The following is a 6,767-nucleotide window of genomic DNA, read 5'->3' on the forward strand; positions in this document are numbered from 1 at the left end:
GCTCCGTCAGCCCAACATGAGCTGGATGAGGTGAAGTGAAGTGACGTTCTGCGAGATTAGTATGGAGAAACCGGAATTCTGTGAGTGAATGTAAAACAATTTTCACGTGAAGGTGAGGAGTGAGGAAGAGAAAAGGAATAAGTGGCGGACAGGAAGGAGAAGGGAAGGACTAGACAAGCAGTCAAGGCAAATTTTTGTTTTCAAGAGCAAAAACCTTGTCTGAAAATAAAGTAAAAAAAAAATAATTTGAATATATATAGACTTTTATATTCACTGCCATTCCAAAGTTTGGGGTCGTTAAGATTTTAAATGTTCTTGAAAGAATTATGCTCACTAAGGCTGTATTTTTTTGATAAAAAAACAAACAAAACAAAAAACAGGAATTTTGTGAAATATTATTAAAATAACTGTTTTCTATATTAATATATTTAAAAATGTCACTTATTCCTGTGATTGCAAAGCTGAATTTAGCCATTACCCCAGATTTGGTACTCAAGAAACATGTTTTATTATTATCATTAATAATAAGATATGATAAATCTTTCGTAACATTATAAATCTCTTTACTGCCACTTTTGATCAATTTAATGAGTCATTGTTGAATAAAAGAAAATTAATAATAAAATAAAATAAACTTACCGACCCCAAACTTTTGAATGGTTGTGTAATGCTGATAGATACAGTATATGTGTCTTTTATTTTGAAGTGTTTTATTTTGTAGTTTCTTGTGTTTCCTGTTTCCTCCCTGAATTGTATACAGGCATTTATTGTTTATTCTTTTTTTTTTTTTTTATTAAATTAGATTCATATCAAAATTAAATTCATACCTTATTTGACTGCAACTTATAACTGCAAGCAGAAGATCATTCATCCCTGCTATCACTCAATGTGAGATTAAGTCATTAAGTTTGACAAATATCAATCAGTCCACTTGTTTTGACTGGACAAAGTCAGGACTGAATATCATGAGACCATTCTATACTGCAAAAAGAGAATCTACAAAAAGGCAGGTTTTCTTGGGTAAATAGTGTATTTTAGACATATGGAAGAAGTTGTTTTGGGTCTTTAGATACTAATTGCAGTAACATCTGGCATTTGAACAGTAATTTAGGCCAATCTATGTGACTCAATGGTTTCTGGCTGAAGACTGTGTTTGTAGAGACTCCATGGAAATACAAGAAATATTGTACAAAACGTTCCCTAAAAGGGTTGACAGTGTCTCTCAGGCTTCATTCCTCTGACCGTAAACGCACTCCCACCTGGTTCTGGCAGAACATGAAAATATCTCAACCACAATGTATCACAAATGAGAAGAGCTGACATGAAAACATTGATGTGCCTTTTATATAAACGTTTCATATTATGGAACTGAAGGGTCTCAAGTGTAGTTCCCAGTGTAAAGTGCAGAGACTGGAAGCCATTTGTAGGGTGGGATACCGGAAATCACTGCACTGGTGTTTGAGCGTCCCAACCAGTCAAGCAATGGGTAGAGTTTGCTTGACAAGTTGGCATTTGTTGCCTGCTGTCTGCATAAAACAAAGTCAACTCTTTCTTCAGTGTGCATACAATTATGAACTTACAATGAAAGAGATGCTGTTTAATATTTGAGCTTAAGGGTTAGTTCGCCCAAAAAGTAAAAATTCTGTCACCAATTATCACTCTCACATTGTTCCAAACCCAAAGCTTTTATTAATCTTTGGAACACAAGTGAAGATATTTTTTTATGAAATCTGAGATCAAGGAAGTTCCTCAAGGAAATACGATTGAGCTTCTGTTTACCATATTTTAGTGCTCTGTATGTTCGCTAACAAATGTTTTTATGGGAATAAAAGCCTAAATTAAATCTCTTCATCATATGAAGTGTGTCTCTCCGCTCGATGCATTTGGATTTATTTTTGGGTGAATACTTTCAATGGTGGGACCGAAATCTCTCAGATTTATTTTAAAAATATCTTGTGTTTCAAAGATGAACGGAAGTATTATGGGTTTTGAATGACATGAGAGTAATTAATGACAGAATTTTCATCTTTGGTAGAACTACCCTTTAAAATCAGAAAATTCTTTAAAAAATGCAGGTATTTTGGGATTAGGGTCTCTTTTTTTATCTTTTCTTTATCATATATAGCCAGGCAGACATAATCTACATTCACAGAACTCTAGAAGCAACAGCACAGACACTCCTCCAGTGATTAAATGGTCAATGAATGTGTAAATGCCCCTTGACTGTCCAGGTGAATGGATCTCTGATCCCTTCCTGAAAGAACATGGAAAATCACTCCACCTCAGACATATGTGGGCGTCAGACAAGATTCCAAAGTCTCATCACAATGCCAGGTCTGGCTTGAAGCTAATGCTGACCAAACCCTTCAGTCCTGGAGATTCTGCCTGCATGTTCATTGAAAAGCAAGGCCTGCTCTTATCTTACTTAGATACATGAAATAATTCCTCTACATGGAAATTTGAAGAACAAATAGCGAATATGTGTTTCTTGGTATCTTATTATTGCTGCGGTTCTCATAACTTCTCATATCTAATAACTGTTTCCAAATAAATTATATCTGTGATAAATTATTGCCTTTCTTTTTTGTCTTGTATAGCCCAGCCATCAGCATAATGGCTAGTCCACGTTACAGCTTATTCTGAATCACCATCTCAGACAAGAAGAGGTCATCTGTCATTCACTGTCAGAAATAGGGGTACAGTAGGAGACCATTTCTGTCCCCCAAGGTACAATCTACACTAACGTACCCCATAGGGCTTATTATTGGACCTGAAGGTACATATATGTACCTTTTTGAGGGTCAAAAAGCATTAAAAGGTACATATATATATATATATTTCTTTTAAAGGTTAAGGTACAATATTGTACCCTTGAGGGTACAGCCCCAGTGACAAGCCATTGTACCCCTAAAGGTACAATTATGTACTTTATTATCTGAGAGTGTACTGTTCAAAAGTTTGGGGATGGTAAGATTTATTAATCAGTAATATTGTGAATATATTATTACAATGAAAAAAAAAATGCATGCAGTTTTAGCATAATGAAACCGAAGGCTGACAAAAGGGGCGATGGGTGAATGTGTGGGAGGAGATATTTCATCATGGAACTGAGAGTTCTTGGGTTTGTGCATTTCATTGACCATTACATAGATCATACTTAAGTACTTATACTTCTGTTGCCAACAGAATATGAAAAATGTGGAGACTGAAGCTATGTTATGAGCAATTTTCAGATGACTTGGCAAATTCTTGTTGCTATCTGTAATATGTCATCTGTATATAAATTGGGAATGCTTTAACTGAGAAATTAATTAAACGAACAGTTAATAACTCTTATAGCAGAAGATAAATTCAAATAATGGTCAACAAGGGATGATCTATCTCACATTTGACTAAGACTGATTTAGTCACTTACTGCAGAACACTGCAAAACTACAATCAATTACAATCATATTCATGAATTTCCTCTCAGGCAATGTGAAAGAGTAATTTGAGGGCAAGAGAAGCATGTAGCCCATCTGGGATTTTTTGGAGAATGTCAGGTCATTTATCAGCAAGGTGGTCTGGGATATATCTTTGCGCACTTACATCACTGTTAAGGCCCTTTCACACCAAGAACAATATAAAGTTAACCATAACGATGACTACATTAGAGTCCACACCAACGAACGATAACGCTGTGTTTATCATAAGCAGGCGCTGAGTTGTGTCGTCTGCCGCTTTAAAAGTTCGAGCTCTTTAAAGCGGAATGGAGCAGAGCGGAATCTGATTGGCTGTCAACATTTTTATCATTCACAGGCTGGAAAAATATAATTCTGAAAGTGATTCCAACGATATTGTTTCTCTGTGCCGCTATAAACCTTATGCGCCAGAGAAACAAGGGCGCAGCCATCTTTAGAATATTGTCTTTTAACTTCGGTTTTTGCGGTCGCTCTGTATATTTCTATGGCATTGCTGTCCAGGAGTAGGCCTAATTAGCTTTTGAAGTTGATTTACTTAATGTAAAGTTAACGAAAGTTATCATGAAGATTGTAATGTTTAAAGCAGATGTCTTAACAAATGTCAGTAGACCTGGAAGATTTTGAAACGAGACTTTCATTCATAAATACGCAAGATCGCTATGAAAATACAGACCGGAAGTCAAAAGACAACGAGCGCAGCGCTGAAAAGGGGCGGGGCTACATAAGGTCTATAGTTGTGTTGTGGACCCTGCAATTCTTTTATATCCAGAACAATTTTTAGAACTACATCATTATTGTCATAGTGATCCCCCTTGATGTGAACGGGCCTTTAGAATGTTCGAATTTTTGTCAAATTAACCAGGTTGACACTACATGTGATGTCTCTGGTAGGCCTATTATTGGAACATTCAAATAACTTCTTACTTAGGAGGTATAAACAATGTTCAACGCAACTTTAAATATATGATAACTGTTTAACAACAAATGCAACTAGAAAGTTTGTCAATACAAATTTTCAATGTTGGCAGTGCCAAACTGAAATGAAAAACTCAGTTTTCCAAAAGTACATTTTTGAAATTTTAATTTTATAAGGTTTGATGAAAGATATATATGTATATAAAAAAATTAATTGTGGTTAATTCATGGTAACCCTTTAGTTTAGGGTCCAATTCTCACTATGCTTATTCATTTAACTATATTGACACCCCCAGTTTTCAAAGTGCTTTATCTATTTTAGATCTTATATTTTTGTTTTAGATCCACAATTGTGACAGGGTTGAACATTAAGTTTATTGTAACATCTAAACACGGAATGGAAGGCAAATTGCTTAGTGAACAAAATATCGTGTTGCACTTGACAAAATAGAGGGCTTGTAAACCTTTGGAGAATGTTGGGCGGCCCTGTCAGTGAAGTCCTGTTTTGCATCAGTTTTGAGGGGAAAAGTTCAGCTAAGTGCTACAGAGTAGATGTACTGCACATACCAATCACACTGACTTTATATTAAACTAACTCTACACAGATCCGCTCTCTTATGCATATACTAGAGCAAGGCTTTCTCAAGGACGTTTTGTTTAAATAGTGAATCGTCTGTTGGTTCTTTATCATATACATTAAAAAATGCAGTGGAAAAAAACAGCTGGAGGCAAAAACTTGTAGAGGCCGTATCTCTGTCTTGATGAGCTCACCTGTCTGTCGTTGAGTCACTGCTTGTTATGTCAATTCACTTCTGAATCATGTCAAATGATCACCGGGCCTTTGCTCCATGCCTGTGGTGTTTTTGTGAGTGCTTGTTTGCTTCTGATTCAGACGGTCCCTTCCAACACTGCTTTACTGTAACTGGATATGGGGTGTGAGACAGCTTCGTACAGAGAAGACCTTGTGAGTGTGCACCACACTGAACAAAAAAATGGTGTAGAAACTGTTTTCACTCAGAAATTGCTAGTAAATTTTACAAAGAAGTAACACATTTAATTAAACATGAAGTTTTGAAATGGAAAGACTGAAATTGTATTTTCTTGTAAAAACGTATACTCCGAAAATCTTTATTTACAACTTTAAAAATGTGTATACAGAGTTTTGAACGGGTATTTGCACCCTTTTTTTGGAGAACTGACAAGTGCAATATTGTATACATTGTAGGAAACCTGAGTAAAGACACAATTTATTTTATTTTTTGAGTTAATATAAAAATTATAGACTCATGTCACCACTTCATAAGTTCTTGGTTGTAACTTTAAACACAGCATTGTGCACCTGTAGATGCTTTCAATATATGTGGTTTAAGTCCTGCTTGTTCTCATATCTGATTACCTCAATTTCTAACAATTTCTTGAAGGGGACAATCACAGGTACATAGGTAAATGGTGTTTTGTTCTATTAAATAAATGAAAGGATTTTTTTTCAGGTTCCTTGTCTATTATTAGATTATATTACGTGGAATGCTTGAAATATTATAATATGGAATGCCTGGAATGCTTGATTCTGATTGGTCAATTGGAAAATATGTCATTACACTGTATACAGACAAATATAGTGAAAATGTTCTTATTTTACATTCTTTTCTAATTTAATATAGCCTTTTTATTACAAAATATATATGCTTATAATTTTAATAAAGTTGTAAATGTTGAAAAATTTATGTGAGTTTATGAATGTCTTTGTACTTGGTTTGTCCTCTTTTCCTTTTAGGACAGCAGCACTCAAGCTTTCATGGGCTGATTATAATGATTATTACTAAAAGTCCTTCTGATGTGTTTCACAGATGTGAAAAGGAAAGAGTTGGATGACAAAACTGAACAAACTTGCATCAGTAGACTGCTGACATAGTTGGCAATGAGAGTTTTACAATGAGTCGCATGCCTGGACATGGACACCACTGGACTTCAGTTCCTGTAAATGAACGTTTCTACTAAATAATTTTTTTAGCCAGCTGCTATTTCCCTTTCTACTCAGTGACTTCCAGAATCACCTAAGCCAGACAAAACATGCAACAGCAATATCACATATTTTCCACCCATTAAAAAAAAAACTCAAGGCATGATGGGTAAGCTGAGCCCAGAATGGTTCTGCTCTCTTTTCTCTTTATGTAGCATGGAGGATAAATCTTAAGCTAAGCAAATTAAAAACATAAGGGAAAAGATAGCACATTTGTTACATGTGTAGCCTAGATAGATAGATAGATAGATAGATAGATAGATAGATAGATAGATAGATAGATAGATAGATAGATAGATAGATAGATAGATAGATAGATAGATAGATAGATAGATAGACAATGTGACCCTGTGTGGAAAGCCTATTTATTC

Source organism: Abramis brama (assembly GCF_963993115.1).
Source record: "Abramis brama genome assembly, chromosome: 2".
NCBI classification, from domain to species: domain Eukaryota; kingdom Metazoa; phylum Chordata; class Actinopteri; order Cypriniformes; family Leuciscidae; genus Abramis; species Abramis brama.